This window comes from Drosophila mauritiana, chromosome 3R, assembly GCF_004382145.1.
Source record: "Drosophila mauritiana strain mau12 chromosome 3R, ASM438214v1, whole genome shotgun sequence".
NCBI classification, from domain to species: Eukaryota; Metazoa; Arthropoda; class Insecta; order Diptera; family Drosophilidae; genus Drosophila; species Drosophila mauritiana.
The window spans coordinates 4,232,304-4,259,558 of record NC_046670.1 but is presented as its reverse complement, the minus strand read 5'-3'; the positions used below and the strand labels follow the sequence as shown (position 1 = coordinate 4,259,558).

General features: G+C 41.0%; 1 protein-coding gene across 1 annotated transcript in view; it reads left to right on the top strand.

Annotated features, from left to right (window-relative positions):
• LOC117144511 (homeotic protein antennapedia) overlaps window positions 1-27,255 on the top strand; it is a 102,737-nt gene that overhangs the window by 14,043 nt on the left and 61,439 nt on the right. Inside the window, exon 2 of the mRNA XM_033309703.1 lies at window positions 14,634-14,721. The gene's annotated coding sequence lies outside the window, so the exon portion shown is untranslated. The remainder of the gene's footprint in view (window positions 1-14,633; window positions 14,722-27,255) is intronic.

Genomic DNA, 27,255 nt, shown 5'->3' with positions numbered 1-27,255 from the left:
TTATATATATATATCGGACTGGCAAAAAGGCGGAAACTTTTTTCAACTTTTTTGGTCAACGCCGCGGCAGAAAATGGAAAAAATGGGCGCCGCAGAATAAAAACAAGCAAAATAAGAGGGAAAATAAAACCAGCAAGCGAAGCAACATTTTCCACTTGGTAACAAATTTTCGGTCTAGATATTTTGGCTTTTGCCCTATCTCTGGCTATATCCCCACACTCCCCTCCTCTTTGTCCGTTTGTATTACGCAATGTTTTCCCAAAAAAAAACCTTCTTGGAAAAAATGAGCGACACACACCCAGTGACCCTAATTTTCAGTCCTTAGAGAACCAGCAAATACCATGGCCACGGCCATATCCATCCGAAGAACCACCCTGAACTTTGGGTCCACCCTGGCGCCCACACTCTTTGTTTTAATTTCATTTATGGCTTCCGTTTTGCCTACTTTTCGGTGACTTTTCGCCCGAGTCCTGCGATTCAACTTTTGTGATTTTCGTCATTATTCAAATGGCGTCAGCCTAAAGTTGGGAACTTCATTTAAATTTATTTTCTTTTGAGAATTAATTCTAGTTTACAAAGCGATGAGTTCTTGGGCTAAAACTAATAAGGCTTTCGAGATGAGATCTTTGTAAGGAATATAAATTAGGTGAGGCAGGATATCATGACATGTGTAGTCGTAGATTCATGGTATATATATACTTATTTGACAAGATATAAAATACAAACAATATACAATTCATATATATATACTATTATCTGCAAAATGATATCAAATATGAATGAGTAAATACCATGTTCTGGATGGAGTTAGAAGTTCCGCGAACAGTCCTTCTATTTGGAACCCGAACCCTCCTTGGCGGGCTTTGCATTCAAATTGTCTGTGATAAGATTGGCTGCTTTTGGGTCCGATAAGTCCGGGAATGGGGATAGTAACGAGTCAGAAAATGAGGACGAGGACGTGGACTCAGTCAACGTGCGCTTCCTTCCGGCTGTTTTCCCGCCTGCTTTTTTTCGCTTCCCTCGTGGGCAAACAGAAGGCTCGAGGAACTGCCACGCGTTTCGCATAGTTTGGCCAACTATGCCGAGGGTTCGAGGACACCCAGCTATATCGAAGATGTCTGCGCAGCAGTTCTGCGATATCTCATTTTTATAATTAAAACACTTGGGCCCAGGACATGTGCACTGCCCGCGGGTTGACTTCAGCAGCATTCCGTTTGGCATTCCTTGGAAGCGCCCTACCGAGGCCACAGCGCCCTCTCTTTCTGGCCCATCTGCCCGTCTCTTTCGCAGAGGGTGATATTTATCAGCTGGCAGGCGAGTGTGTGGTCCTGCTGGCCCGTATCCTGGCCAACAATCTACGTCCATCTGATTGGGGTGGTTGAACGGAACTGCAAATGTTGCGGAGAAAGGAAAGGAATACATTTAGACTTAGTTCTTGTCTTTGAGATAAAGCGGAAGTTTATAGAGAGATATTTTGATATATATTTACTAATTTTAACTTTTAAGTACAGCAATAAAAATATATAGAAAAAATAATATAACAATTTATATAACTATCAATGAGTAAGAAAAAAATATTTCAGAAAAAAAATTAGTTTTTTGAGTGTTAAAAAATGTTAATTAACACTAGATTGTTATTAATATTTGAAATGCAATAATAATGGTCGAATTTTAATTACCCATAGATTGTATTTGATTAATTGACCAACCAGAGTCATAAATTAGACAGTTCATTATTTTTGCATAAATCAATAGTTTGTTTAAAAATTATAATTAATAAATCATTGCTTTTATCTGCCCTCGTTTCAGGTGAGTTCCGTTCCCAAGTATCTGCAACTAATGATTTGTCAAGCAATTACCAAAAATATATATATTTAAACATATATATATGAAAAACGAATACAGGCTTAGAAGAAAAAGTTTTTGGCGACCCAACAAAAAACTGCACGTCAGAAAACTTTGCCACCAAAAATGAATTTATGAGCGCAGCTAACGGGTAAGTTTGAGCCGCCTTTGGCCAACAGTAAAAGCAACTGGGCAGAGGCCAAAAGCCAACGGCAAACTAAGCCAAACCAACTTATTTTTGGGCCAAAGCAAACGTCAGCCGACCGACCGAGTTTATTAATTTAAAAAGGAAATTCTCGTTTAGTCACCTTTTGATTTAAGTTCGTACAATGGCAAAGTGCAGCTGAACCTAAATGGCTTAAAGGAAGAGCTTTTTAGCTTGGTTAGTAGGTTGTCCTGCCTCAAAAGGATGTATGTGTGTGTATGCGTATAACAAAACGGGGAAGTCCTTCAGCTAACGGTTGAATTCAACGCCCTTGCTCTTGGTATGAACAGTAGTTCAAGAATTTGGCTAACAATATACGTATTAAAATTATAAACGCTGCCTTTAAATTATTCATTAATGAACAGAATTATCATGAATTCATTTTGTCTAAATACCTGTAAAAATAGTTTGAAAATTAGTAACATAATTTCTACTATTTATTTGGCTCAAGTATTGCACATTTCTTTTAAAATGTATTTGTGGCACTTAAATGTTATTTTGGCTATCAATGTTTTTAGCTTATTTAAAAACAATTAAGCAAATCTTAGGTCACTGTTGCCCTCTGTTTTCTTCCACTCTTGTGCATATATTTTCCCAAATACACCCAAGCATATATATGTTTGTATATCCCCCATTTGTGGCCCGTTTCCCCCGGAAAACCCCCTCTGCTTCGGTTGCGTTGAAATGTTCTCGATTTTGTTGCTGGTGACGATGTCCAGAGAACAGGGAAGTGAAAAACTCTGGTGCAACGTGGAGCCCAGCCAAAGAGTTTTGTTTTGTTTTGGTTTGTGTGTTGTGTTGAGTTGCTGGTGTTTTGGTTTTGTGTTTTTTCCGTGCAACGAGTTCATTCAAACTCATTCAGTCACTCGTGCCGTTTGCTGGCTGCCACACCAGAGCCATTTAAATATGCAAAAAGTTCGCACTGAATGCAGCAGAAATGAGTCGTCCAACCCCGCAGAGCTCCCTATTCCCTCGACAATCATGCGCAAAATGCGGAGAGCTCTCAGTTTTCACCCCCCAGACGAGGGCGAGGGCGTTGGGTGGTGGCGATGGTAGTTGGGTGGTAGTTGGGAAAAGTTGTTGCACCCCCGCAGATTGCATGCAAATTGGTTAAAGTGTGAATTTATGTGAGAAATATTGTTTGCTCTTGTTTGGCGCACATTCGCACTAACACTCGAAAAACACGACAAAATGATTTAGCTGCCTATGCAAATTGAAGTCAACTGGCTGACTGACATTTGATTCAAGCAGTTTATTATTTGCGGCCGAGTTGTGCGACGCTTTTCGCCTTTTCAAAAAGTAATTATAATTTTTAAAAATAATTAAAGCCTTTGGCGGCAGTCGTAAATCTCTCACGTTTAATATGCTTTCATATTTATGCGCTTAAAAATTCCGCATCAAATGCACATTCTCCGTCTGTGTGTGCAGTGCCATAAACACTCAATTAACGATTTTTAAAATTAATTTTTCATACATTTCTGCATTCGGCATTCTGCGCTCGGCATTTCCTCATTTTTCCGCTGGCTGTTTTTTTCTGGCCACGGCCAAATTAACAGAAAATAAAACGAGAATGGAAATTTTGTGCAGTTCACTTCACGCCGCTCTGCATTTCCCGCTGCCACTGTGCGGAAAGTGCGTTTAATTTATGGCCTGGTCCTGGTCCGAGGACTCGAACCTGGAGACTCCTCCCTGCGAAATGCGTGTGTCCGAAAAATTGCCGATCCCCAACTCCGATGCAATCCCGGTCCATGTTTTTTTTTGCAACTGGCGCCAATGCAAATGCACTGGCTGCACTCAAAAGACGGGGGGATTCTCGGCCAGAGCACTGACCTTTTTTGACATTTCCAGTGAATAAGATAAATTCATGTTCATGGCGAGCAATAGTTTCCCAAACTGTTGGGTTATATTTCACAAGAACTATACTTTGATATATTGGTTCTCAGTCTAATGTAACCCTAAAAACACTTAATCAAAACAAAAAATGGTCCAAAATATATACCCTATATAGAGAGGTTAACTACAAGTTCATTAAGACAAGGATTCCAACAAAATATTATACTGCTCAATATATATCTTGCTATGAAATATGCTTAACTTTTAAATTAAATACAATTTTATTTTTAATGTGCCCAATCTATTAACGCATATCCTTGCAGTGCAACAACTTTTCAACACAGCCACAACAACCAACATAAACTTTACCAAGTTCGGTATTTTTCCAGGCGAGTTTTGGAGGGGAATCCTCCCATGAATTAAAAATGCAACACAAATTGCATTTGGCACCTGGGCAACCCCTATGTTTGCCCCTCTCAAAACAACAAAAACAAAAGAAACGGAAGTGGCAGACGAGCGAGCTAGTGAAAAGTTGTTGATAAACAAAGCTATTCCATGGGTTAAAGTGAAACACAGGAATCGAGGGGTTTGCTTGCCCGCGCAATTGAATTAGTCAGTAGAGCAAAATGCCAAGTACAGTGAGTGCAACAAAACGAGGCACAGTCAGTCCACGGACACGCTACTTCGCATCAAAGACTCCGCTTGCTGCAAGGTGTTGGCGTGTGGCCGAAAAAACAACACAAAATTGCATTTTTAATTAAGTGCGGCTCACAGGTGCTAAATAGCCATGTCCCTTTTCGGACATGCAACTAACTCCCAGTCGCAGATTGTTGCTCGAGCATTTATCGAGGTGTTGCAGCCCTTGCATAAAATGGAAATAAACAAAATACGTCTGACTCGGGGGTGTAATGGATCTAATCTGAAAGTTTTCACGTATTTTGATTTTCTAAATAAAAAAGCACTGCTTGGAGTAGTAATATGTGCTTACTTATTATTTAATTAAAGCAGTACTTTGGTGTATATTTCTTTATAATCCAAACGAGCTGGTTCTCTTTTAAGTTTTATCAACTGGCACGTACAGCACTTTCCACAAAGTGTGCAACACTTTTGCTGATTTCTGTATAGTCTGTCGCATATTCAGCAATTTTCCACTTCACATTGCAGACGTAAATAAAAAGATGCAACGGAAAACGTGTGGGGAAAAATAAATAAAAGCACTCCATTCTCAGAGCCTGGGACTTCCGAATCTCGGCTGCAAGGGGGTATACAAAATAAAGAGTAAACTATGCTGTTTGACCCCCGCTCATCCAACCTCTTTTGGGGCTGAGTGGCTCAGGCACAGGCACAGCCACACTCACATCCATCTCGTCATCCGCAGCCACAGCGTCAACATTTCGAACCCTCCCACAGCAGCTGCTGCTGCAAAACACCCACTTGACAGAGCCGTAGACCTGGACTTTTTATGGGGGGGTTAAAGTACCTTGTTCAATAAAATTATATATATTACCTATCGCATTTAAATAATTCTTATTAAAGTTACTTTTCATAATACACTGCTAGTTATTGAAGTTATTATAGTATATTTCTCTAAATTTGCATATCTCAAATCAGCTGGTTGTCAAACTATTAGCCAGTATCCCCTTCTCTTCTACGCCCCTGCCTTTTTTTCGCAAACTTTTCCCCGAAAGTGCCACATCTCCACCTCTCGAACTGTGGGCATAATAAATAATTGCAACGGCGGCAAACATTTCGCATTGCACTTTCTGCAACCAAAGCGAAAAAGGCAGCAACAATTGCGCGGGACAGCACCCGCTTCCACTTCCCTCCCACATTTTCGTCTGCCGGGTCCTGCCCACTTTGCCCCCGCATTTCCCACCTCGGCGACCCGCCCCACTCCTCCCTCGGTCACCACAAATGGCCGCTGGCCAGCACAACTGTGCAACAGAATGAAGAGATTTTTATCGGCGATTCTCACTGATTTCATGGCAAATAAATCGCTCATTTTCGCTTAATTGGAAAATTATGGCTTTTTGGGCTTGTACGGAGCTCTGGTTGGTCAACGGGCGTGGGAGGGGGCAGGGGTAATCGTGGATGGCGAACCGCGTGTGTTTGATTTGCATGCATGTGAGTGGAAATGTTGCATGGTCCGCACATGCTTAAATTAAATGCTGAAAATTATATACTATTTGTGGTCGCAGCAAAAAGTCAAAAAATATCTCAAAAATACTGTTCTTCATTGAGCCTAAACATGTTGATTCATTTTAATGTAATATTGTATATTTTGATAGGCGTTATTTTGTTTTGGCATTTCAAATCTGAACCCACTATTCATTGAAAAAGGAAATCACTTCATTCAAATGCATTATTTGAGTTAGTAATTTTCAAAATTTCAAATTATATTTATAATTTTATTGTCTTCTAGCTCCTAGCAAACCTGATTTCCAATATGTTTAACTACAATATTTCACATTTTCACCCAATTCCATTCAAGTATGGGAAAAGTTCCAATTTAACGCGGTGTCGTCTCAGCGATGATTTATGGGCCGAAAAAAGAAGGGCGCAGGGAAAAAAGCCAAAACACAGCGACCACGCCAACGCCAGCTTGCCTCCGATCCACCCCCTCTCCTGCCACTATCCCACCCCCACCCATTCAGTTCCCCTCACCATCCATGGAAACGTAGCACATGTGTCGCTGGCTCGAATTTTCCACCACCGCCATTGTCTGCTCGGTATCGCTTGGGTCGCACTAAGCGACGGCAGCATCAAAATCAGGCGGCGGTATCATGGCCGCCTCCGTTATCGTTATATAACCAACCCCGCAGACGTTTTATACACACACACACAGGGGCAAGCTGGCAGGAGCAAAAGGAAGAGGCGAATGGCTGCTGCTGATGCTGCTGCATCGCCACATGTTGTCATGCGACGGGCCAAAGGATTTGTCGACCTCTGCGGTCTCAAATTTCAATATCGCCCACGGACACGCACACAACTCCACTTGAGAGCCTTTTTGTGGAAAGGATAAGGGAGCGTTGGGTGGGGAAAGGGGCAAGGGATCTTCCGGAGGATGAAACTCGTTTCGGGCAGGCTAAATGATTTCTAAGTGCGGATTTCGCTAATCATTTGGTTCAGTAGCTTTTGGAAAAATTCAAAACAATAAATACAAAGGTTGCAAAATGATAAACAAAGCTATAAAAGATAGTGTTAACATTGCTTCAGTTATATATGCAGAAAAAAGAGATCATCATATTCTCGGGTTTTTGAAAGTATAAACTGCTACTAGAACGGAATGGAAGAAACCGTTCACTTTTACAATCAATTTTTGTAGTATAAATAAATTTAAAATTTTTAAAAAATTTCATTTTCTAATTTTTACCATAATTGGTCGCCAGAAAGTATGCAACGATTTGTAGACATCGTAGTCGGATGAATATAGATGTGAGTTCGCTTCTGATAGTTCGGCTAGAGTTTGTTTATAAACATTTCCTTATTCTGGTGTAAAATTGCTTAAAAACTGCCGTTACATTTCAGATGATTCATTCCACATACGATTTATTCAATTTAGGCATAATAGAATTTTATGCGCTTCGGTAAAATAAGTTAGTTCCGCGTTTAACTCACTCATTTCACCCCCAATTCGCATTGCTGAACAAAGGGATTTAGCTCGCGCCCAAATCCAAGCCAAAATCCCGCCCAGTCCTGTCATAATATAATAAAAATGAAGTTAACCTTTAAACAACTTGCACCTCTCAGCCAACGACCGGGATTTCCATGCTCAGATATATATATGTATCCGTGTGAGAGAGAGTCCTTTCTTGGCTTGCTTGTCTGTGTAAAGTCCGCAGTGGCCGAGTGTCTTTGTGAGCGAGTGTGCGTGCATGTGCGACTATGATTAATTACTTTTGCATACATTTACATACAAATTTGTTGCCACATTGTCTGCCTCGGCCATCGCGCTCCCCACCCCTCTTCTGTCCGTTGAGCTACCCTTTTTTCAGCCGGGGTGGTTCTCGGGGGTTGGGGTGGCTTTCCTGCCCGCGGCAGGGTTAATTTCATATGATATTTTTCATTTTCTGCGCAACGAGAACGGAAGGAAGTTGATTTGACAAAACTTTTTTTCCCCTTTGGTTGCACTCGTATTTTGCATACTCTGCGCTCTGATTTTATGTGTGTTGAAGCTCGATAATTGCATTTAAATATTTGATTGTTTCTGGTATTTCTGCTGGTAAATATGAAATTTAAGGACGGTTTAGTGTGAAGAAGAAAATAATCTTTTAAGGCAATTTGTTAGTTATATTGTATATGTATTCATATTTCAACGAGAAGAATTCAACATTATATACAAATTCTCCTAATATACGATAATAAATCAAAAAAGTTCCCTGTTATACAGCATAAAAAGGGAAATATTTAAAGGGGCGCGACCAGAGGAAACCAACTAATTTCGGTAATTAAAAACTCATATAAAATGGATACCCGAAATCTCCGTCTCCGCGCTGCCTTCCAAAATTAACACGATTTTTCCACTTAGCTACCCTCGAAACACACGTGCACAAACACATACACATATATATCCAAAGGGTTCAAAGCCCAAAGGGAGGACGACGCAACGATGACGCCGATGAATCCTGCGGCTTTTTCGACTTCCTTTTGCCAAGGACTGCAATCAAGCTCAGCAGCTGCCTCGCCAGTTAACCTGTCGCCCTGTCCTTTGTCTCCGGACACCCTCCCAACTCCCGCTCGGCACCCTTTGACTCCCTTTGGCCGTTGTGTTTTATATAATAAATGAGCTAGGTGGGTTAAAGGCGTATTTCTGTCTAGTAAATTAGCAAAATACATGCAGGGACAGAGGCTCACACACGTGAAAACGTGTTTACTGTTGCGGCTGAAACAATAGAGCAATACAGCTTTAAAATATGTGGAATCTTAAAATAAATACGCTAAATTTGCGACTAAAAAATACATATCTCAAAGTATTAAACTGAACTGAAAAGTAACTATCCTACTTCCATGATGGTGTTTAATATGAGATGGATTTTTTAAATTCTGGCGCTATTATCTTAGCTCGTGCTGTGTGCGTGTGTGACGCCACGCCTCCTTTTTCGGTTTGAAAATTCCCAGAGGAGTGAGGAGACTAATGGGTTGCCGTGTGCTCTGATTGAGTTCGGCACAAATTGCTACTCAACCGAAACCATCAACCGTACGAACATAGCAACCTCTCCCTCCCACACACATACATAAAGAGGTACACAATCCGCCCCTGTGTGTGTATACGTGTGTGTATCTGTGTGCGGTTATCCCCAGTTGTCGCCTTGTTAAGTTTAAATAATGCTTTTTGCCATTTCCTCTATGCCAAGGTCATTCAAAATTCAAACCAAGTTTGCATATTTTCCAGCTTCACCCACACACACCCATTCAGATATACATTTACACACACACCTAGGCATTTGGGGTCGCCCTTTCGGAATTGAGTTTGAAATATTTCCAACATTGTCTGCAAATTTCTGCCGCATCATAAGTTGAACTTAAATGAACTGGCTTCATTGAGAAGCATTTTCAGCTTGTAGCCGCAACTCCACCTCTCCACCCACACAATCTCAATCACACCTACACCACTGCACCCACACAGAGAGACACCACACAAACACACACACACATACAGACAGAGGAACAGTTGTCGCACATGCAATTTATGGCAAATTCCCAGTCTCAATTGGTTCCCAAAATGGAAATTGAAGTGAGACTGAGACTGAGAGAAAGAGAACCAGAAAGAGCGGCGGAAAATGTAAATGTATGCAGGGTACAACCTACAAGTTAAATCTAAATCGAGCAGAGAAAACTTAATAGTGCGGGCGTAAGTTTGAACGAAGAACTTTAGGTACTGATTTCAGGAAATTTAGTATGGATTTTGATGTCAAAAATGAACAAGTCATTGCACTTTTATACGGGGACTAGCTTCGAGACCTTATAGAGTATAATTATAACAATGACATACTAATATATATGCTTATAAAATATAGGTATGTTAACTTTCTGTTAAATGGCATACGAACTTTAAGGAGATCGATTTGGCCAGCTAGAATTGGACTTTCTTCCATTTGCCTTCCCTTTCAACCAGCTCTCTGGCTTTCAATCACTTGGGCAATTAATAAATCAAGATGGCTGACCTGCGATTAAACTAGTTCTACCACATAACGGCACTCTCTAAACTGAGTCACCAACCAGAAAAAAGAGCACACCGAAATTGCCGCTTTTGTCTTGTGAATTTAGATTGAATCAGAAAGCGCTGACCATGAAGATGGAGTCATGTAAAGAGTTAATCACTTACCGCTGTCAGGTTGGACGGTCCTCCTGCTCCGCCGACACTTAGTCAATATTTCGCTGGCCGGGCTTTTCATCTGGACCGCTGCGGACTGGGAACTCGGGAAAGATTCGTATCGCCTCGACCGCAATGGACAGGGCAAATTCATGGCGTGGAGCGAACAACACGAATCATAGTCACATCATGCGCGCGCTAGACAGCCAAACAAGATATAGAAACACGAAAAAATATAGGAAAAAATGCCAGATACATCGTACTTGCGGTTCAGGTTCAGGGTCCGCAGGGGGGGCTTTATCGTTGGCGCTACGACAACAAAAGGCGACCTTACCGACACATCGTTCATTTTAATTTGCACAATAACTCACAACCAACCAAAGCGCTAACTCGGTCTTTTTTTCGCAAAATGAAAAAATAATTACCCGCGCTGAAGAGGCAAAAAGCGAAAGAAAAAACCCAAAAACCAAAGGTTAATTTAAATTTCAAGTCACACCAGAGACCAGAAGTTGCTGTGGCACTCTGTCCCCCAATCTCCCCTCCGCCATTCCAGATAGTGTCACGAAAATGACTTACAGGTTACTTCAGCTCAGTTCTCCATCTTTCGCCTGCAATTCATCAAAATGCAAATCTCGTTGCCACAAGACCGACAGCAAAAAAATAGGATAAACGCCTGGTATTCACTGGCTGTTTTTGTCAAAAAAGTACATTTATACATATAGTCAAAAATATATATGTAAGTACGTATGGGATCCGAGGAGTTAGTTCCACTTGCAGATCGAGATAATCTCCCCTCGAGTTGATGATTATTGTTTATTAAGTGTCGGCTCTGTCATAATATTAAAAGGAACTTCACTTTTTATTGCCGCACGTTTTGGCTTCTCTTGTTATGTATGTATATATATTTTTAATTTTCCTTGCCGTCACTGATTCTGAATCTAGTGGCGGTGTGTGGTCTACTTAATATGGATACAAATCATTTACAAGCCTTTTTGTACATCTTTTATATATTTTATTAACCAGAAATCTGTTGTCTTGCATGGCGATGGTGGTTAAGTACCATGCTCAATTTTTTGCTTTGAATTTTTATAGTGCTTCTTTGCATTTTATATTTATTATTATTTGATTGCTTAACGCGGTTCGTTTCGGGGAAATATTGACAGTAGCAATAATAAATCTGCAGAAAATATATTTATTAGCAATGACGGCTAAAAATTAAAAAATGAGTATTTCAGCAGATTAAAAATCAATTGAAGATTAGAATACTTTCCTAATATAAATTCTATACAATCAGGATATTTCCATTATAAAGCCAGTGCCTGGAGATATGGTCAAAGACAGTAGAGGAACGTAGTGAGGAACGCGATTTTCAGGATCCACTGTACGCGGCAAATATCGCGTGGCCTCAAGTTATCCTTAGAAAACTGGAAGATAGGAAACGTTGCCACACCAAATTGCGCCAATAGGTGGCGTTTTAAAGTTTCCACAGCTTCAACAACTTTCTGTTTTACTTTCACCCCTATTATCCTTTAGCCAGGACTGGGCCCCTAAGCATTCCCGCTATTATCCTTTAGCCGAGACATGAACCCGTAGCGCATGTCCTTCATCCTGAGCTTTTACCATAGTTCTGCCACCGTCCGCTGGTTGGCGTTGTGAGTTTCCGTCCCGTTATGAAATGTGAAAAGTTGTTATCTATCTTGGCAGCGTATAAAACATTATTATCTCTCTGATTGGCAAACAACTGGAACTGTTTTTCTTTGCGTGTAGTCAGTGCAAGCTCAATTCTCCCGAATTTATTTTTAGCTACAAGTGCAAAATTTGGTTTTGGGCACCGCCGACTGCGCATTCAAATGCCGCTCATTAAATGTGTCCGCGTTGTCTGCATAAATCAAACGAACGCACTCCGATTTGGGGATGGGTGGCCCACCCACGATCAGATCCAGCGGACCATCGATCGGCCGATCAATTAATTAAGTATTTCGATCACAAGCGGCGACTTAAGCGGCCAAAAACTATTTTCGCTGTTTAATTTTACGATGCTCTCGGTTCGGGGGAAGGCTTTTTACGGTTTTTTTACGACTCTCGGCCATAAATCGCAGCGAGTGCCGCTGCCGGGGGCTAAATGACAAAAATATTTATGGATGTTTTCTGATGTTGGGCGTGAGCTGGTTGTCTGATCTGTCATTCACGTGTCAGTCCGCCGATCCCCCCAGATGCCCCAACCCAGCCTGGGTGGGTTGGCCCTGCTTTGTGTGACTTTCAACAATTACGCAGCGAGCGCAAAATATTTTCGCGATCAAAACAAACGGCGCAAATAGCGCAAATATTATGCATATGAATTTGGGTACAGTTACGCCTAGGTGGTCCTCCACGCCCCTCCAATGCCATAAAATGTTTTCGAATTCCAAGGGCTTATTTGCTTCACCATCGCTTTTTTCGAGAGTGCTACGTGCGGCAGAGCGTGTCCGCAGATATAATTTCAAGCAACTGGCAAAATTCCTTCGAGTCTTGGGTGCGAAATAATTGAGGAGGGAACCCCCCCGAAATTCAGCTGCGATCACTTTCTTCTTCGATGATTATTTTGATTGGAAGGGGAGCAGCAATATCATTGGCACGCTCAAGAGAAATGTGGCCATATAGTGAATATTTCGGCAAAATAATATTATGTTGAAAAAAGGTTTGATTAATCTGCAAAATTGCATCGCATTTAAAAAGAAAGTGGCTAAAAATGTATGCAGATGCAAGAGTTATTAGCATATATTTACTAGACATATTTTTAAATAACTTAAAAATTAAAGAAAAACTCTTACCAAACTGAATAACAAAGTCTAAACTCTATTTTTGCCTGAGTCTCGAGACCACGTTTCGATTAAAATGCAATGTTTTTATCTAATCTTCGTCATCGATTCCTAAAAAACGGAACCCTGGAAGCCAAAGCTCCGGTAATTCTTTTCATACTTCGCGCAATTAACAATCAGCGGACTGGAAAGCCAAATCGAAGCCTGCCCATTGTTGGCACCGCAACCTTCTAAACCAGGTGCATACATGTGTCACTCCTTCTGTCGCTTTCATAAGGTCTCCCCAAATAAATATAAAAAGGAAAACACTTCGCACTTTGAGGTCTTTGAGTTTTGTACACACTGGTCAAATATGTATTTAAATAATAACAATAAACCATACAAAAATAATTAAAACGAAATTAAATAAATTAATATATCGACGAACTAAAATATGGTTTGAACCACATCACAGCCGCAATTCGAAGATGCTCCCAATTATTAGTTGAAAAATACCAAATTTCTAATATTATTTTTAGTTATATCACTTGTTAGGCTATTTTATATGCAAATACACAACATTTGTTTCCTGTGCAATCAACCGCATTGAAATCGCATTATTAACGCCTGCAAGGAGTGAGCTGCAGTGCACAGTCTGGGCCATTCCATTCAATTCACTTACCAAATTGGCAGCAGCCAAGCCAAGAAGTCGGGTGTGAAAATAATCTGTTTAACGAGGGAGTTTTACAAAAGACCCGAAGATGCCACAAAAAGAGGCAGCAGCGGCCACAAAAGAGGCAACAACAAACGAGCAACAATAATGACATTTGGCGCAAATGAATGAGAAGCGGGCTCAAACATCCGTTCCCGCTACCCTTAACCCTCTTTCCCAGTCGCTTACCGCAAAAGGATATGACAGCAGCTTCGAAGTCGAGCCTGAACCTGAGCATGGGTACCAAACTTAAGCTTTAACTGAAACTGAACCTGACAGTCTGCCACTTGGTCTTTGGCTCTTTTGGCCATGGCCAGCTTCCTTGTTTCTCTCGCTACTTGGGCACTTTGGCTGTTAGTGATCTTTTCGCTGCCGATCGTTCCTTTTTTCCCTGCGTTCTGTATGCGGAGCGACTCGGTGACATTAAAAGGTGGGAAAATGTCAAAAGTTGGCAACGTAAGAATCTTTTGTCTTTTTGTTTCAGCTGATACCCGGAATAATTGCTGTGGGATATAAACTTACAGGGAACTAAAGTATTTATACTTGTTAAGATAAACAGTGTGTCGTCGATATGAAACATAAAGATCGAATAAAGTGATAAGCTTTACATTTAACGATACTTGCCATGCATCATTTTACATTTATATATTCTTAAACTAAGTTGAAGTCTAAACAAAATTATGCGAGTCCTTTGAATATAATATTTCAATAAATTGTTTTTAAGAAATTTACATGAAACTCAAGAAAAATTGGAATACAAATAAATTTGAGTTAAGATACCAAAATAAATCTATTATTTGGAAGCTAAACGGAGTCCACGAAATTTCTCAGCCACATTTTACATGTGTGCTTCCGCTACCCGCCCACGTGTGGCGCCACTGAGCGGAGGCGATTTGCTGCCAAACAATTTAAGCAACAACTTAAATAGCGTTTCTCTCTCCATTCCAGTGCAATTTTGGATTAACCCAGCTGTAAATGGACAACAAAGGTGGATTACCTACATGGATAAGGACAATTTAGCCGCGCATCGCAAAAGGTAGGCCCCAAATTGAATCAATTTCGCTACACAAATGTTTAACCCGCGACACTCGCGGCGCTGGCTATTAATCCTAAGTGCTTCCCGTGATTTTATGCAAATCGAACATATCGCCGGGGAACGCAGGGCAGACGGAGGCCGCGATTCGGTGTACAAATGACAGTTGGCTGTGACACAAAACAGCGACTTAAAGAAGATGTTGAGCGCTCTGCAAGTTGCATGCCAACATCGGCAGCAACGACAATTTCCACTGGACAAAAGACGTTTTCATTTGTTCATTGATAATGCTTTAAGAACTACAGCAGCAACAACAACATGAAAGACCAACAACGACAAAGCGCAGCGAGAAGAAGAAGAAGAGCGAAACATGCGACAAAACAACATAATTTAAATTTTGCGCATGCATCAGGTTTTCTCTCCATCCCGCAATAAAAAAAAACGCGCAACATGTTGCCGCAACACGCCAAGAGACTCAGCAACACAACACCCCTACCCAAACAAAAAAAAAACATTTTTATTTATTCCTTTTGGTGGCTCGTAATCCGGTAGCTGTTGCTTTCCTGTGCCTTTGTTGTTGCTGCCTTCGATTTGCTTTGAATGAAAACGAAATTATCGCATTATTAACTATGAGGCTGGATGCTGAGCTGGAGGAAAAGCAGCGCTTAGACCTCGCAGACTGGGCCTAACAAGATGGTCTAAAAGGAGGCTGGCCCTCCCACCCCCAACTCCCCCTTTGTGGGTCCGCCCGACCGCATACTTAACAATAAAATGAATTGTTAATTCCCTTGCACCCTTGCACTTTCCGCCGATTTTTTCCCATTTCGCTGTTTGGGGGCTTAGTTTCTGGGTGGGGGGAATGCTCTTCTGCCTGCCTTCGCCGATGTAATGCTCAAGTGCCTTTCTTTTATCTGCGCCACAATCGCCAGTTGGCCGAACTTCTAGATGGGTACGATGGGCGTGGCAGTGGATTGTGTGGCTAGAATTGTACTTGAATATATGGGGATATCTTAGTGACGTTCAAAATTGATAGTCCAATTACCAATTATTACCAACAATTACCATTATTAAAGCTGAGCCTTCATAGGTTATTCTTTAGTTAATTGGATATTATATAACGATTGATTTTAAATGTTAAACCTATAAATTGCTTAAATTAATGTACCGAATTTATTGATAATTATAAACAAATTCGTTATAAAATAATCAAATTAATAGCTCGGTTAAACATTTATAGATCAGAGCTGAAGAAAGAACAGCTAAACATAATGTTTAATCATTTTACATTTTTTAACTGCATAGTTTGCCTTTTATTCCACTGTTTGGACCAACTTCACTGGCTGGAAGTTCTTTAGGCGTGCTTTAAAGCAAAACACCGAACTTGTTCTTATTTTTCGTATGTCCAACGAGCAGAGACCAAAGCAAAACCAAAGAACGAACCGACCGAACAATTGTTTGCGCGCCAATTGTCTCTGTCCAGAGGTCCCACTGTCCCATTCCACTGGGTTTCGGTTTGGGTTTGGATTTGGGTTTGGTCCCACAATGGAACAGACCCCAAGACTTTGGAACCTCGGCAAATGTCTTCTTCCACAGAATTTGAAACGGAAACATCGAACACTTTGTTTTGGTTCTTGTTTCACATTTTACTTGTTTTCCTTGGCAGTCTTTTTTGCTTGCTGATTTTGCCAGTTTACTCTATTTCTTGCTGCCTTTTTGTGAAACTCAGCATTGGCGTTTGTAAGCGCGCGCATGCGTAAGTCTCTCAGGTTGGGTCAGTCACGCAATGGGCCGCGACTCCGGGTTTTGGTATCTGGGATTTGGATTGGGACAGAACTGAACCGAACCGAACGCAGCACGTAACTGCAGTGACTTTAGTCAAAATTAACAAGCCTCAAAACACAATTTCCAGCGCATGCAAATTCGTTGTCAAAATAAAATAAAATAAGACCAGTGAAATCGAAACAGAAACTGATAGCACACAGAAAGAAATAAAAGATTTTCAATGAAAATTGTTTAAATGCTGATATTATAAGATGCAAATATAGTGTGACCTTTCTCACAAATAAATATTCGAAATATTTGGTTGTTAGTGTGAACATGCTGTTGAAATTGATGGCACCTTATACGTAAGCTGTGCGAATTAAACTGTGGACGATATTTAATGAGTATTATCTGCTGAAGTGGTGGTAATATTTTGTAATATTTTCAAAAATTTTAATTGATCGATATACTAACCCAACACATTTTATTATATTGTTTTCCGTGCAAAAGGTGGGACTGGTCAAAGGGAGTTTGGAGGGGCAAATCCAGTTAAGCGATAAATGAGTTACTGACGTCCGAGCATGTGCATGTCCAGTATCAGGCTCCATTCGAGGCTCCTTCTTGGCCACTCGAGTGTCTTGCTCCAGGCCAAAAAGCAGGTGCTACATCCACGGAGAAACCTCCGACACCCTCCCCCTTCCCAGCACCTAACTCCCTCAACCCGCAGATCCCCCCTGCTGCAACATTTCAACAGCCTTCAAAAAGCATTTCCAGACATTCTCATATGCAAATTTATGCACTAAGCGGACCACTTTTTCTAGGGGAGCGGTGAGGGGGATGAGGTGGGCGGCGATGGAGGCGGTGGGGGCGTCACCTCGGGCACACCACGTTGTCGTAGAGGAAGAAGAAGAGGCTGTGGAGCTGGCGAGCAAAAATTGATATATGCCTGGGTTATGGTAAAAATCAACTAATTGATCTGCGGCTAACATGATTTTTATCTTTTGAGAACTTAATTATTTTCTGTTTCTGTTTCGCCAGCCGTGCGAGTTGGGACTTCCAATTTGAAATCGATATGGTTGGTGGCTGGTGCTATATACATATGCACATATGTATAACCGATATCTTAACCAACTGACAGGGGACAGAAACAGCATAAGAAACTGAGATACTGGAGCGGATGCGTAGGAATGCGAAGGTCTTCGTTATGGAGCTCGATTTGAGTGCTTTCGTGAATCGGCTTTGAAAGGTTTTCTAAAGATTTTGGTAGAACTAGAAATTAGGAATTAGTCTGAGTACCGGTAATTTTTTTGTGATTGTAAACCATATTTATCAAGTCAACTTTCTGTAAATTTAAGGACAAAACTAACTGCTTAACGCTTTTACTTCTTAGAATCATTTTTGATTTCCATAAATTACAATAGTTAAATCTTAAATGATTTTAGTTGAAAGGTTCAAAATCATTAGGGACGGGTATATTAGTCTTTGGAAGAATCTAATTAAAAGTTGGATTTCAGATGTGGTATTTTTCAAATCAAATTATGTTAAAAATGTTTAATTATTTTAAATGAAATAATAATTTTGCTTTGCAGTCAATGTTTTCTTGCAGTGTTGCGAATTTAATTCGATTGTTGGCCCAAGCCCGTTACCATTGTTTGGCCAAAAGCGATTGCCTTGAAGGGGGTCAAACGTGCGAATGGGCCAAATTGACGAAAATAACCAAAGCCAAATCTAATTCTTGTCGGTTGCCTTAAATGATCGAAAGTTTTATGTTGCGTGCCACAAATACGGCAGCAGAGAATTTATGTTAATATCAAACCACCCGATCAATATGCGAGTCAGCCGAAGGCAGTTATCGGTATCGTTCAATTTGGCAATGGAATTAAATTTCGATAAAAAAAAAGGGAAGAACTAGCAAGGCAAAAACACAAAGGCAAGGAAAAAAAGTCAAAATTTCAATTTTCGACTCTGACATTTGCTTTCTCTTCACTTCCAGTGAGAGCAGCTACATTTTTATTTTTGGCGCCAAACAGCTGCCTTTAAGAGAGAAGCAGGATAATTTAAGAGCGTATTCTCTTAGCGCAGCTGTTGTCAATTCCAGTTTTTCAACACAGGGGTGGGACTTCAGTGCTGCGTTCGCCATTTGGCATCCGCCACTCGAATTCTTCACTTTGAGCTCCGCACCGCAATGGTTGAAATCGAGGATGTTTGGAAATTGCCGTCGGCAAATCATGGCCGACTCATCATCTTTCTATTGTTGTATTTGTGGTGTGCTTGTGTGCCTCTGTGCGAGTGTGATTGTGTGTGTGCCTCCCTTTTTGGGTATTTTTTGCAAATTGATTCGCGCGGCCATTATTTTTTTTTCCATTTATTTTTGGAATAACAATTAAATGTCGATTTCAGATTTCGAGCTCATCAAATTCATAATTTGTTTTCCGCTTCGAAATCAGTTTGGATTTTACATTCTAATTCGCAATTTTCTGTTGCCATACAACATATACTAATATTACATTACCGACGGCAAAACAGAAAAAAGAATTTATAAAAGCGAGTTTCTGAGTTTATTTCATGACCAAAGTTCCTTGCATTGATTAATTTTAAAAATTGCATACGAATGAAAGAATGATAATGTTTCATTATAACTTCGTTTAATCCTTGTTCATACGTATATTGTATATAAAAGTTTTTTTCTGAATTTCTTATTACTATTTAATTTAAACTAATAAATTAATATATTTTTATGGGCGTTATAAGGATATAACTCAATATTAACAGTATTTTTTAAAGCTACAAAAGTCAAAAAATTAATTTATGTGGAGCAAATGTTAACTGTATTGTTGTAACTCCGTACCTCCGTAATATATTTATGGAAATAAAGACTTAAAAGAAATTATTTATAACTTTCAAATTAATCAACTTAAAATTGCGTGTTTTTTGTTGTTTGTTTTTTGTTTGTTTTTGTTTTTTTTATGGAAAACTTTGCCTTTTTATTCGATTTTACGTATACCGTATTACCTCAACAAGTGCAGTATTTATGGCTATTTAAATGCTTTCCCATGGCGCACATTAATTTTTCGATTGGCATTCATTAAGCAGCCTTTCATTTGGCTTTCAATCGATTCTCACATCAATTTAATGCACAGCCATTCCCCCAATTCCCGAATATTCTTCTTGCGCTTCTTCAATTCAACTTTGGTTGGCTTTGGTTTTTCGTAGCTGTCTTTTCGGTTCTTTTTTTTTTTTTTGATGGAATTGGCACTTAAGTTACTCAAGTGGAAAAAAGTTTTTGTTTTTCGTTTACTCGATATAACTATAGAAAAAATAAAGGAACACCAAGAAACAAACACACAGATGGGGAAACTCCCTCGAACTGTCTCTTTCTTGGCGCTCTCTCCGTCTCTTTCTACGGCCTGTCAGCTGGATTTCTTCATGGGGGTTATGTATACAAATACACACATATGTATATACTCCCTGGGACTATTTTTGCCTGCAAAACTTTTGCTGTCCCTTGTTCAGTTTTTTTTATATGTATTTTCGCTTGCTTCTTAGTTGTATATCCAATTCAATTGAAGGCTGACAGCGGCAAAAATTTTCATTATGAAATTGGATCGTTGTCAATTTGGCTGGAAAAAAGTGGTTGCGAGGAAGGGGTGGCTTACAAGTAGAGAAAAACCGAAGGCCTCGGGTTATTATGGTTATTACTTGCTAGCCCGGAAATTTGCCGCGCGGACAGTTAGCACCTGTTAGGCCTACAACTTTTTTATGGCCGTGTTCCCTGCCTTTCTTCTGCTCTTTTTCATTACCTGTTTATCGCTGCATCTTTACAAATCGCTGTTCACCTTGAAGACGGTTCGAAAGCAAAGTGAAAATGCTGCAGTGAAAAAGAGCGGATAAATAGCGAAATTCCACTGTGCAGCGCCTCCTTCCTCGCAAACAGTGTTCATAAATTAGAGTTGGCCCCCTCTTCTCACTTGTATGCTTTTGTGGGGCTTTCGGGGGATTTCCAGGGGTCTTCAGTTAGCCAGTGATGTGATAATTGCGGCTTGGCTCAGCTTGGCTTACTTTGTTCGCCATTTAATTGTTAGTAATTTGTGCTTTCGCGTTCGCCGGCTGCCACCCCCCGCTTTCCACTTAGTTTTCCCTTTTCGTTTGCCAGTCATTTATTCATTTATGCAAGCCGCGCTTTTTTCTCGTTCGGTTTTCTCTGGCGAAATTGCTCAACAAATTCTCGCTGGCACGCATTGCTGGCTACGGATGCCCTTTAATCCATTGTTATTACTGCTGCCGCGCTACTTCTCCGTGGGTTGGGGCTCTTCTATCCTTCGCTGGGTGGCAATCGCAATGAATGTTGTTATTTTGGCTTCACTTGCACCTTTACGCTTCGTAGTTTGTGTCTAAGCTTTGACGTGCACTTCCTTTTCATGTTAACAGAAGCGTGACAAGCTGAAAGAAAAGTGTATCAAGTGCGAGGGGGACCAGTTCAAGCAGGAATTTAACAAAATTTGGAAAAAATGGCAGAAAGATGAGAGAATCAAGCTTAAACAAACAATTAGTCAACGCAAAACAAAATGCAGCATTAATATTTTAATTTTATATAAGTATACTACTAAATATTGGACATTAATGTAAGTCAAATTAAATAAAAAAGTTCGAAAATTAAGTTATCGAAAGTTATCGAACATGTTCTTAAATGATCAGGATATTGAAAGATAGAATATCTGAGCCTCCACTGTACTCCACACCAAAGTCGCCTTCCTCGGTGCGAAATTCCCCATGTCGCTGCTTCCAAGAATAAAAAGGCTTAACACCAAAAAAAAAAAACAAACAGAAGTCGAAGGAACTGAACAAAAATTGTTACCCAGAACATTTAAAGAACCTCGGAGACCGCAAAAGAAGAACTTTGACATTTTCCTTTTTGTGATCAACGTCTGCGTTCTCTTTCACTCATCCCTAGTAAGCCGCCCCCTCTGGCAGCCCCTCCGCGCCCCGCAGCCCCTGTCATTGTGTTGAACGTTTTCATGTTTTTGAGCGCAAAAACTTTGTGGGATTATTTTTGTGCGACTTTTCGGGCATGTGAAGTTGACTTTTTGACTCTTTCGGTAGAATAACACGGACTTTTGTTTCATCTCCGCTTCTACGTTTTCTTCACCACTTTTATTCGTGTGTGCCTGCAACTTTATTCATAGTTTTGTGGAGCTTTTGGGCTGTCACCTTTTATTTTTCCTTTTTTTTTTGGCCTGGCTTTTGCATGTGTCACAAAACTGAAACTGCGACTGCGGAAATAGAAAATTGTTTTCTCGGCGGGTAACAAGTTTGACCTTCACACTCAGATGAGATGCCACGCCCACTATTAGGGCAAACTTGAGTCACATATGTACGCCCCTCCCTACGTCGTATTTGTTTTTTGACTATACCACATAAATCAAAGTCGAAAAACTACAGAAACAGAAAAAGTGTCAGGCTCTTGCAAATTACTTGGAAGTTGACATCGCATCGCCGATGCCCCAAAATAATTTTTTTGTTCCAACACATAAGAATACCCACTAGCTCATTTTCCATCTCACTCGTTCGCTACACCGTCTCGCTCGCACGAAGCAGAGCGGCTTAGCAAAGTGAAGCAACATGTGTGGGTGTCTTTCAGTGGCGGAAAAATGAGAGATGCGTGTACAGTGGGCACTCGCTGCGACACATTTTATAGGGGATCTTAAAAACTGCAGAGGGCAGAAGAAATTTAGAGCTGTGATCTGTATTCTTTTAAGCATAGATGCAAAGGCAACATAAAAGCAAAAATTCTTCTTAAGCTAATGTATTGCTTTTATTTCTATAGCTTCTTCGATTTATATATATTATCTAAATACGATGTCCAAGAATTGGCATACTCTGCTTCTCCCACTCGCACTTTATAAATATAAATGGGGCTATCGCATTTAAAGCCAGCAAAGTTTTCAGAATAATAATGCCAAAAAAAGAGCCCCAAACTTTCGTATTAATATCGAAGGCAGCAATCCAAACGCTCAGCAGCCGGAAAATTACGCTAATCAGTCGCTCCACTGGCGATTAGCGAATACAAAACGAGAGCCAACAATAAATAAATAAATCAAATTCACAACAAACAATAGCAGGAGTAAGACTACGAGGGGGGGAGTCACAAAGAAGAAGGCAAACTTTGCCAAGTGATTTGGATAAGTTCGATATTGCGTAGGCAAGTCTGTGTAAGCTGGCGGGGGAAAATCTTTGCGAGGAGAGAAGAGACTGGTCAACAAATATTTTGACATTTTTCCAGCAGCAGCCATAAATCACTCAGCGACTGAGCGAGCGAGAAAGCTGACATGATTTCTATGCCCTAGACTCATAATTAGAAAATTAGTTGGAGTAAATTCAGTGTTGCGGGGATGGAAAATTAGGGGCTCATTTTAAGCTTAAAGTTTTCATAGCTGTTGGTTTAAGTTGTACATAAATACCGCTGCATACTTCTGGGTCACTGTATCTTTGGTGAGCGAGAAATGTGAATAAAGATAGAAAACTAGGGATACAATTGGATAAGATACTTTAAGAAAAGATGGGATTTTTGAAATTCAAAATATATGCCAAAGATAGCTTACAAGTCCGTAGCTCCAAATATGCGTAACACCATACATTCATTAGAATCCCATCGATTCTTGGATTTATCTTTGCATATACTCTCCCATCTCGCCGCTTACTTCCGTATCTGTATCCATTCCTTCTGCGGATCGTCAAGTGCTAAGTGCTCCAGAGTGGCGAGCTGCGCGTCACAGGAGCAACTGGAGCACTTTGACAGACTATTATGCGAGAAAGGTTTCTTTCACTTTCCGCGGCCGTGCAGTCGAGTGGAGCGCCGAATCGGGGGAGTCAGGAAGCGGAGTAGCGGAGCAGGGAAGTATAGGGGAATCGGGGTGTCGGGGAACCCGAGAACCGGAGAAACCAGACATGAGAAGCGGAGTAGCGAAAGATGTTCGAGTCGCTGCGGAACTGTCATTTCCGTTTTACTTGTAAAATGAACATGGAAGTATTCGAGGCAGCCGACAAAGTGGCAGCAGTAGCTATAGCTGAAGCTACAGCCATGGCCCTGCTCATAGCAACTGTAGCGGGCGGAACGGAGCGGAAAGGAGCAGCTGACGCTGACTTGTTATATACTAAACTGCTCGAGGGGCGGGCACTGGGAAGCGGGAAGTGGGATGGTTGCTGTGGGAAGCGGGAGTCGGGTAGTCGGGAATCGGGCGGCGGTAAGCGGAAGGATGAACGAGGCCAGACAGACAGACAGACAGGGAAGACAGAGACGGACGGAGCGCGAGGGAGACAGACACAATGGGGAGGACGGACGGGCGGACGGACGGACAATTGCGTTTAACGTTTTTCGCAAAAACTTTTCGCTTCGCTTTCGTTGGATATTCTGCGCTAAAGGAAATTGCAGGCGAGTCGCAGACGAAACGGAGGCAGTGTTGTTAACAATAAATTCCAAAATATAGCTAATTCAATATGTGATAAATGTTGGAAAGCCGAAATTGCATTGAAATAAAAGGCTAAGCTTACAAGAATGCAAGCAAATCTTTTTGAATTGAAACTACCTTAACTATTCAAACATTATTCATTGCGAACACAATTACAAAGAGGTATTTAGACTCAAAAATAATTATTAAAAAAGTTCTGAAACAACATTCAAAACTAATAGTTAACATTAAATTTAATTGTGTTCTATATTAAGAACCTGAATATCTGGTTATAATTCGGACGTACATATTTCGCCAAGTGGCCAGAAATGAGCCAAATCGGCAGTTCTCGAAGGAGGGGAGGCAATGGGCGCTGGCAACTTGGGGATGGGCACGAATGGAGCGGGTGGTCCGGGGCAACAACGCAACCAAGCATTTCGCACTGTTCCCGCTCCGAAGGTAACAACGCAAGAAAATGCCAGGCAACAAGACAAGCAGAACTGACGTAAAAAGATTTTTGTGTTTCCCCCGGGCCGGCTAACCCCCTCCAGTCACCCTGGCCCCACTTACCGGAGGGGGTGGCGTCTGGCCGAATTGAAGCCTCATCATGAAGCTTTCGCCCTCGACGATAAATGCGAGTGCGATCTTTAAACGCTGTCCAAACGCCGCGAAGTCCATTACGGAAATTCGGAAGGGGAGAGCATTTCAACGCGTGCGACTTTAGATTGGAATAAGTAGCAAGTGGAAAAGGAAAATTGTAATTAAATGTTAAAAATTCGAAGGAATCGGGGTTGGATAAGGGCGCATGAATAGGCTTCTGCCTAAAACTGGCATTTCATGAAAAACAAATATTTGGTTGGGAGTAACCAAAAACATGATGCATTAAACATTAAGCAATTCAAGCGATTAGAGCTTAAAGGTATGAACTTTCATAACACCACAACCCCAATGAAAACTGAAAATTGTTACATTTTTCCCTTACAATGCAAAATTCTCTGGCTCTAGGAAAACTATTAGGTGATGGAAAGGAAAATTTTAATGAAAAATCTTTGGCCAGCATCAAAAGCCACTTGAAAGGACTCTCCACGGCATCCCCAAATACTCTCCCCTCTCTTTCTCGCTGGGCCACCTCTCTCTCTTTCGGTGACATGAATGCTGACAACGTGTCTTAGTTTGCACAAAACGAGCTCAAGAGATGCAGTCAACACACACAGTCACACGGGTTTCCATTACCAGGACACGGACGCTTGTTGTTGACTCCTTTCTGGCAGTGTATGTGTGTCTGCCTTCCTGGCTTGTCATGTTGAAGGAATTTTAATTTAATTACAAGCCTGGACTGCAGGGGAAATAAGTGCTGCAAAGCATTATAATATTATCATATTTCCAAAATAAACAGCCACATTAATAGATTAGCCTGCCAAGGATAACGAAAAATATCTTAAAAACGAGTAGCTAGAAACCAAAATTCATAAATTATGCCTCGAAATCAATCTTTAAAATGGGATTTTACTTATCTCCTTTAACAATAATTTTCACGAGTAGATGGTCTATTAAAATTGATAGCATTCGCAGTGCAGGCAAAAATTCCCTTAGGCCTTTGCTGATAATCAATAATAAAAATCAAGTCCGCATAAATCATTTCCTCCTGTCTGCTAGATGCATATCGCACTTGTCTGGGAAATTAGGAAAACTTCGGCAGTCCCCTTCCCGAAATGTGTTTTCAATTTTCATAATTTTCGGTTGAGAGAATTGCGCCGTCGGCGTTGACACCAAAATCAATATCTAGGAAAATTCCTTGCAGCCTGTTTTCCACAGGTATTTTTTCTGAGCTCAACTGCTTTGTCATATCAACAGACGGCCGGCCCTCCCCGAAAATCGTACCCCTCACTTGGGGGCGCCACACTTTGTGGCAAGGCCGCACGTTCGTGCGTTCGTGCCAAAAAATAATTTCCTACTCGCCAGACGCAGTGGCAAAAGCAAGGAAAGATCGCAGTGGAGAGGAGGAGACGGAGGAGGAGAGCGGAGCATCCGAGGGGCAACTTGAGCGCACTTATTGTTATCAACGGCTGAAATATGGCATTTTAATTTTATTAGCTGCCTTTACATGCAGCACACTCCCAAGCCAAATAAATGTGCAGATGATGATGGCCATGGTGACGATGACAATCTCCACACGCGACAATGGGATCGAATGGATTTATAACCCACTTCGGATTGCACTCAGGAATTAGATTTATTTCAAGTCGATTAGGAGGGACATGTGTGATATTAAAATCATAATCCATTCTTAAAACGCGAACTAAAAATTGATATAAAGTTGCATTTTCTAAAAATCGATTACTTAAAGTAAATTATACATTTCTTTTAATTTGAAGATGAAGAACTTTCAAAATATTTAGTTCGATAGGTTTTATCTATCAACTTTGATTTTGAAAAGATTTCAATTTATTCGCATTTTCTTGTTCGTTTTTCATATAGGGGATATATAATGGCACTCGAATCCCCATTGGCTTCCATAGTACGGGTTGTTATTGTTCTGGTGGTGATTGTTTTTTTTTTGCTCTTCTTGGATGCCTCCACTTTTCGACAGCAGGAAGATTTGTGAGGACGGTGGCATTTGTAGGGGGTGTTCACAGAGAGAAGGTGAGACAGAGAGTTCCCTATCGACTGCGCATGCTGAGAATCTCTAAGAGAATCGGGACTAGCCTAATGGGTTATGGGGAGGCTATAAAAGAGCCATAAAGTTATAGTTGCCACAGCAATGAAGTCATTTACCCAAAGTTTATTGCTAGTTGAAAATTGCGTTATTATTATGTGGCTATGCGGGCTCTCTATCTCACTCTCTTGACCCCGAAGGCCGTTCTCTTAAGTGTAATAATTTATTACGCCTTGATTTGACCCCACTTCCTAGCCCCATTGTTGTCATTTTGGGGCTTTTGTAAAGCATTTTCGAGCGCCAGCCAAAACGCTCCCGAACAAGAGGAAGCAGACGATGGAGAAGAGCAGCAAGTGCGGGAAATACGGAAAATGCTTTTGTATTTGGCTCCTAAGGCGGCACCGAAAGTGGAGGCATCTCTAGTTGGCAATTTCGCAGCGTCGAGTCGAGAGAGATTCGAGCGCTATAATTTTTCCGGAAGAAAAGCGATAAAGTATCTGAGTGCGATTTTCCGTCGGCAAATGAGTTTTGGCCAGTGCTCGAAATTGGCATAAACAGAGTGTCCCGTTGACTTGGCCAAATGTGCGGCTGACACGGCCAATGGATCTGAGTCCTTTCCCGCCCCCCTCCGCGTCACCTCCCCCCACCGGCCGCATCGAGCGAACATGTGCCCCA